The sequence below is a fragment of the Dunckerocampus dactyliophorus genome, chromosome 1 (genome assembly GCF_027744805.1).
Source record: "Dunckerocampus dactyliophorus isolate RoL2022-P2 chromosome 1, RoL_Ddac_1.1, whole genome shotgun sequence".
NCBI classification, from domain to species: Eukaryota; Metazoa; Chordata; class Actinopteri; order Syngnathiformes; family Syngnathidae; genus Dunckerocampus; species Dunckerocampus dactyliophorus.
Window position 1 is genome coordinate 37374408 of NC_072819.1, and position 8384 is coordinate 37382791.

Here is an 8384-nt window from a genome sequence, read left to right on the forward strand (position 1 = left end):
CAGCAAATGTGGCATCACTTTCAAGGGAATTTCCAGATAGAAATAGTGCCACAACAGGCTGCTGCAAAACAGAAAGGAAATAAAAGCGTACCTAATTAATAACATAAATGGTAAAGATAAAATAAATGGAAAATAAAATGATCAATTATATGTTTCCTACAAGTTTCAGATCATAAACTAGATGAGATAGTTCCACGACTTGTCTGAGTTGGACAAAAAAGAAAGTTACATTGTGAAATACAGGTATGCCTTGCTGACCGTTTGAACCCACACATATACAAACTACAACAGAATGGAAGTTGGACAACCTCAAGTTCTCAGGTTCTAGACAGGTGTGATACTACAAGTGTGAAGCGCTCACAGCGGGCGATGATGGAGGTCGTTTGTGTGTATGCTCAGACACTTGAAAAATTTGCGGGAACGTTGATGGCCAGTATATCACCTGAAGGTGCAGAGTTTCTTCCTTCACAAACCACTGGAATAAACAGTCAAGTTCAAGATTTACGGTAATTTGAAAATAGCACTGCAAATCCTATTGCCGGCTATAGCCTTGATGTTAAACGTTTAAATTTAACTTAGAAAAGTCAGCAGGCTGGAGTAAAAGATAAGATAAGGTAAGACATGGCTTTATGAGTTTTACAGCAGCAAAAGCAGAGTACAAAAAGCACACAAGAGCATAGAAAGTGCAAAATCAAGATAATACAAATCTAGAAGTTATATACACTATTTACAGCTGTGTACACGTTGATCAAGCCACGTGTTTATTGTACAGTTATTGCACTTGTTTATTGCATGGTTATTGCGCAGTTTATTACACAGCTTAATATACAGTAAAAGACAAGACTTAATATATGACTATATATGGCCCATGGGCCATAGTTTGCCAGTTCTGACTTAAATGATAACCCAGCCCTATTTTTATCATAAATGTTTGTGATACTGCCCGACTCTATAATTGTTTATAATTGAGGGAAATATTCTTTGATAATGGAATCAAGATAGTAATACTGTCAGCCCCTAATTCCTCCATTGAAAACTAAAGAGATAAAGATCTATTTTCATGATATTGCATTGCTGTTATTACAGCATATGCAAGCTTTTATGTATATGTGACAATGATGTGGTCTTGGCTGGTTTGGGTGAAAAAGTTCAGGGCCATTTTTATTGTCCCAGTCTATCCCTGGAACAGAGCATAGTAAAAAAATAAGCATCTGTTATTGAAATCCTATCCCTTCAAAGCAACCTTGCTTTAAAACACTTCACCACATTTGAACTCTCTGAATAAAAGTTCAGAACTCGGGCCAGGCACCCTTCCGTTCCACAAGACAATAGTGCTGTGATCACATGGGTGGCTGCAATGAAATAAAAGTGAGAAAGAAAAATAGAACGGCCTCAACTCTCAGTGGGCGTCTGCAAACGATGCTGGAGCCTGGTGGTGTTCCATGCCGCTTCAGGATTCCTGAACGTCACGATCGAGCAGCTTACTCGCTCCGAAGTTCGCAGCTGTGCAGCGTTTTCGTCGGACCAGCCCTCTCTCCCAGCCACAGCTAAACAAAAGGGTGAGTGCTTTCTCACACTGGGAGACAAGAATGGTCTGTTGATTTGGCTGTATGGTTTTCTAAAAATGAACCATGTCGGCCAGATGTTTTAGCGGCTCTGTCCAAATTTGTTTTTATTGAGGTCTAAATAAAAAAAGGGGAGCGATACTGTAGGTCTCCCACCTTTGGTGAAATGTAGACAAAATATGTGAAGATGACGGAGAAATAAGTTAAATGAAAAAGAAAATATGTGAAGTGAAATTAGTCATGAGCAAGCCCTTAATCTTCTCAACTGTAAGACAGACAGTAAATTAGACGCTACGTGAAAGTTGCCACATCCAAACATACTGTATCGCTGCAACGGGCCAACCATCTCAATGAGGTGTTTGTGCGTCTATGGGAGTCTCCATGAGTTTTTTTTTTTGTGCGCACGTACACTGTGACACCCAACTCAGTTGAATCGAGTACTTCTTTCACTTTAGTGAGTGACTTATATAAACTTGAGTCAGTAAAAACGAATTGTGTTTATCATCACAATTGTAAATTAAGACTGAGCGTCGCGGTGTTCTCAAAGACTCAGCGGGCTCAGTGAGAGAAGTAACGTGTTGAGGATGGCTGTAAGAGTTATAAGTACATGCCGTGAAGTGAAAAGTGTCCTGAAGAGAGGACATTATGGTCAGTGAAGAAAAAGAGTCGTGCGAGAAGTGGAATAAGTTCAAATATTTTGGAGGTACAGAAATAAGACCATTAATAATAATAGGTTAGAGTTAAATAGCCCCTTACAAAGGATGCCTATAAATATACAGTAGTCCCTCCCTACATCACAGTAGAACATCGCTCCCTCACGCTATCGTGGTTTTCCGCAAATTCATTAATTCATAAATGATCGTTGTTTCGTGGTTGACCATGGCCTATTATTGTTGCGCGGCGTGCGCAGGAAAGCAGTTTGTAATGGATCCCAAGATGCAGAAGACAAAAGAGGTTGTAGGACAGGCTTTAATAGTCTCTGTTACCGGTCAGAACAAAAAACAACGGTGCAATAAGAAAACTCAAAAGGGCACCGCGACAAAAAGAGAGAAACTGTACCAGGCTGGAAGGAGCTACGGGACATGTAGCAGGACTGCTCAGGAGAAGGACTTGGAAGCGTGGTGTAGCCTAGTGATCCGGAGGAATAGCTGAGTGCCGGAAACAGCAACAGGTGAGTATAAGTAGGTTAGTTAATGATGAGCAGCTGCAGCACATCCCGCAGCTCCGCCCCAGGCAGGAGGGACCAGGGTCTGAATGCAAAACATCAGCCTGAGTAAATGCACCAAACAGTGACAGTCAACAATGACCCAAACATACCAGTATAGTCACAGCAAGGTGTGACAATTATTTGTCAAAAAATATTGAAAGACATGTCATATGTAGTACTCTGGTCACTCGGCATCAGTAATGTTACATTGATGAGACATGACATTAGATTAGATTACCTTCGCACTGCATGGAGTCGTCCATGGCATGGCCGACATGAGAGAATGAAAAAACCCATTTCGTGTGGACGTGGTAAGTTTTTGGCTTCATACTTTGTCCCTCTTCCACACTCCCTTTCTTAATTTAGAATAAATAAATACGGCGCTAACTCGTTAGCTCGGTAGCATGCGACAGTGTGTTTAAAGCGGAGGCCGCCTCGTGTCCCTGCAGTAATCCCATAGCCTGAGCATCAGTGTTGTGTAATGTAGTGTAAACAAAGGATAATGGGAGTGTAAAGGTGTACTACTGCATAGGGGTGTTATTTCATGTCTACAGGATTCGAATGATGGATTTACTGTTGCAGCTTTTCTTTTAAAGAGACACTTAAATTGTTTTGTGTTTTTTTTCCGCAGAAACCAGTGCAGTTTTATTTAACTTAAATAAGCCTCTTGTGTGAATTTCATTGTTTGTACAGTCAAGCCTATTAATATTTATGCGAAATTTGGTAATTTAAACGTAACATAGGTGCCAAATTAATTTTGTTGTGTTGAAACAATAGGGTGATGTGCTGGGTTTCATGACGGCAAACTGCACTTTTTTTTGGAAGTTTGCCCATCATCCACAATCCTTATGTGAAACATGAACACAAGCCTTTCCTTTTTCTGCGTGTAACTGACGTAACTGTGCTTTGCGTCATCGCCCGGTGTTATCCGGGAGATGAATCACCACTGTTACTTTGTGTTGAGCTGTCTCACTGTGCTGTGTTCCATCTGCCAACTCCACTGATTGGCTCTCAGGCTGAAACGTGTCATCAAAACTCTTCAACTTGTTGATGTCATTTACAATGTAGGATGTTGCTCCACCATCCGCCATGTTGCCTTTCATTTTTACTTTGTTTTCTGGTCTTTCAATCCTTGTGTTTTCCACTTTGAAGAGACGGCCTTCATCATCACCTTCTTTCTCTTCTTCTGCAGCCCTCCTGGCATCATCTTCTTCCCCCTTTTCCTTGCACGGGGATTCTTTGTGTGTCCTGCTTTGGCAGTAACTGCATCACACTTTTCAAGTACAATGTTTTGTTTTGTGGTATTTTACTCCACACTTCAAGAATATCACATCATCGACGGCCTTCATCATCACCTTCTTTCTCTTCTTCTGCAGCCCTCCTGGCATCATCTTCTTCCCCCTTTTCCTTGCACGGGGATTCTTTGTGTCCTGCTTTGGCAGTAACTGCATCACACTTTTCAAGTACAATGTTTTGTTTTGTGGTATTTTACTCCACACTTCAAGCATATCACATCATCGTTCCTTTGTGTACTCGTAAGTGGTTTGCAGTGTACATTTGTTTTCATTACATTGTTTGAAAATATAGTCAGTAAGACTTTCATTGTCCATCATCTTTATCTTGGCACGTATATGCTTATTATTCTTGGCTTGCTTTTTCCAGATTCATTTTCTTTCAATATTTTTCTCCCGTCAGAATCAGCTTCATGTCATATCAGCGACAAGCTTTTATCATCAATCACCCTTATTAGCTAGGCATAGCAGTCAGCATTCTTCCTTTTGTCTTCAGCTAATATCTCTTCATTAGCTTGACTGGGTGCATGCAGGATAGTCTCCTTCAAACTTAGAATGTGTAAGGGACCAAGTAATTAGTGATGTGTATGTCACGAACGAATCGGCTCTTTGACATGAACGACAGGAGCCGTTGGGAGCCAATTGAGACCTACTGTATTACTTTTTTCCTTGTCTTTTTCTCCTGTTAAAGTGTGACACCATAGGGGCGGGGTGAAACACACACAGCACACGGAGGATGAGTCTTTGAATGCCAATCTACAGTAAAGACAAAACCGTTGGATGCTTTTGCACTTTTTAATTTATGTTTTGTTGATGTTGTGTTGTTTGACTGTTAATAGTTACAAATTTGCATTGCAGAGATTTGACCTTGTCTATTGAGATGGGTCTTGTATTTTATGATATATGATTATATTATATTTTTTGTAGCTGTTGATTGAGGATTTAAATAAATTCATTTAAATAAACATTTGATATCATGTATTTTTACGTTAGTAACTCTCACATAATTTGGTAATAAATTAATTTAAGACAACAAAAAAATCTTGGGAGCAGAAAGAGCTGTCTCTTTTTAGTGAGCAAACCCAAAAGAACCGGGTATCTAAAAAGAGCTGGACGTTCCATCACTACAAGTAATCTTGTCGTAAGCTGGGAAACCAAATTTTAACAGTAAACTTGCAACACGCAGTACACACTCAACCACATGCTTGACTATTTACATTTGTTTTTCTCTCATATCGACTCACAGTATCTCTCACAGCACCCCCTTCAGACCGCAGCACCCTGCTGTTGATCCTTCCACTTTTCAGCCTTTCTTCTCTGATAGATGCCACTATCCGCTGACTTCCCTCAATTATGACATAAACAACATCATATGCAGTGACCCCTACCTCTATTTTCCCTATTCTCCCCATTATAACCCTCAGACCCCCCATCATGTCATTTTGGACATGCCATGGCTGTCTTCAAGACTTCATGCAATGTTAAGCTAATGTAATTGTAAAAAAGGCCATCACTTTAAGCAGACTGAATTGGCTGTAGACCATATAAACCCCCTCCTGGCATGGGTCAGCTTTATGAACTAAGTCTCAGCCAGCAATCAAGTTAAACCCTGCCCCCTCATCACGCAGTTCCCAGTGGCTCCAGAGAAGTGGATGCGAGCTCCAACAGTGAGAATTCTGTTGCCCTTGTGTGCATGGGTTTTCTCCGGGTACTCCGGTTTCCTCCCACATTCCAAAAACATGCATGATAGGTCAATTGGAGACTCTAAATTGTCCATAGGTATGAATGTGAGTGTGAATGGTTGTTTGTCAATATGTGCCCTGCGATTGGCTGGCGACCAGTCCAGGGTGTACGCCGCCCGTCGCCCGAAGTCAGCTGGGATAGGCTCCAGCATACCCCCGCGACCCTAATGAGGAGAAGCGGCATAGAAAATGGATGGATGGAGGGACAAGTTATTAAAAAGACTAAAACTCTTGTTAAAACACACACTAAACACTGCTTGGCTCTAATTATGGGGTTCAAAAGCAAACAAGAAAAAACCTTTCAAAAAAAACAAAAAAAACAAACCCAAACACACAAAAAAAGAGGAAAAACAGAAATTGTAAATCAAACACTAACCTCCAAATTAGACCAGGCTAAAGTGCGTACGTGCTGTACAAACTCGCCGTCTGCCCTTGGCTAACGTGCATACACCAAAAAGTCAATTGGTCTCACTGAGACAGAACACTCATTAAATGAAATTTCCGCTAGAGAGCCTTGGACTTGGACTTGGGGAGCACACAGGACTCACCTCTCATGGTGACATCAGCTGATGTGCGCAGGGTTCTGAACAAAACAAACCCACGAAAAGCAGCAGGCCCAGACAACATCTCAGGACGTGCACTTCGGGTTTGCTCATCAGAGCTAGCTGATGTGCTTGCTGACATATTTAACCTGTCGCTTGCACAAGCATCTGTACCGACCTGCTTTAAGTCCACCACCATAGTACCCGTACCCAAGAAGAGCAACGTGACCTGCTTGAATGACTATCGCCCTATAGCACTCACTCCTATTGTTATGAAGTGCTTTGAAAGAATAGTCATGACCCACATCAAAAAGAGCATCCCGGCAACTGTGGACCCTCTACATATCGCCAGAACCGGTCCACGGATGATGCAGTCAACACTGCCATCCACACAGCCATTCCTCACCTACAGGGCCAGGACACATATGTCAGAATGCTATTTATAGACTATAGCTCTGCCTTTATTACAGTCTGCCCCCACAAACTCACAAATAAGCTCCTCACACTTGGCCTGTCACCCTCCCTCTGTAACTGGGTGTTTAACTTTCTAACAGGCAGGCCCCAGTCAGTCAGAGTCCACAATCGCACATCCAGCTCAAGAATTGTGAGCACTGGGACCCCACAGGGGTGTGTGCTGAGTCCGCTCCTCTACACGCTCTTCACCTACGATTGCGTGGCCTCCCAGAACAACACCAGCATCATTAAATTTGCAGATGACACTACAGTCATCGGACTGATCACTGGTGGTGTTGAAACATCATACAGAAGAGAGGTGGAGGACCTCATAGCTTGGTGTCGTGATAACAATCTCCTTCTCAATACAGGTAAGACTAAAGAGATGATCATTGACCCAAGAACAAGGGAAAAGGAGCCGCATAGAACCCTGTTTATTGATGAGACTGAGGTGGAGAGGGTGAAAACCTTCAAGTTCCTTGGCACACACATCAGCGAGGACCTCACCTGGTCTCACAACACCCAACAAATTCTGAAGAAGTCCCAAAGGAGACTGTACTTCCTGAGAAGACTGAGGAAATTTGGCATGTCCACCACAATCCTGAGTTGCTTCTACAGATGCACTATGGAAAGTGTCCTTACCGCCTCCATCACTGTTTGGTACGGTAACTGTACAACACGTGATAGGAAGGCACTCCAGCGGGTGATCAAGACCTCACAGAACATTGTTGGGGCAGCCCTCCCCTCACTGCAAGACATTTATAAAACTAGAGTCCTACGCAGAACACACAACCTCATCAAGGACAGCACACATCCACAACACTCATTATTCACACTCCTACTGTCAGAACAGAATAAGATTTCATTGCATAGTATAACTGCTGTTTTACCATGCACATGACAATAAAACTCTCTTGAATCTTGAATCTTGGACGTACACAACAAGGCGCAACAAGGTATAACATGGCATATATACGGTCATAACAAAGCATACCTGATAACAAGGCAGCAGCGGCTCTCTGAAAGACAAGACGTAAAACCATTAGCCCACTACCAACACAAAGACGGCAATATGCAGAAAATGCACAAAAGCTACCATTATTGCGTTCCGCCACGGCTCCAACAGGGCAGCAGATGCGATCAGCATCTCTCCATTGCCGGTGACACAGCACTAATAAATAATAGACCCACATACTTTTGAAACAAACTAATTAGCACAGGTGTGCGCAGTGGCTTCTCGTGATGCGTTCGTGGGAGCGCCGATTGTAGGACTTTTGCCCTTTCAATTGAAACAGTGAACTAAACAACTCCATTACATAATGTTTGGACAAGAGTTACGGTGCTTGATAAGAAGAAAAAGGTCCTTGCTATCGCACTGGGACTTGAAGGAAGAGCTTGAGAAGTAGCTGTGGAAATTCCTGTAGAAGAATTGGACAGTGATGAAGGCATGGCGACCCTGTTAGCAAAACTGGATATGTTGTTTCTAAAAGAGGAGAAAGATTGCACATATGAAGCCTACTCTCACTTTGATTGCATTGTGAAAAGTAGTGGTAAGTCATTGACTGACTATATTATTGATTTTA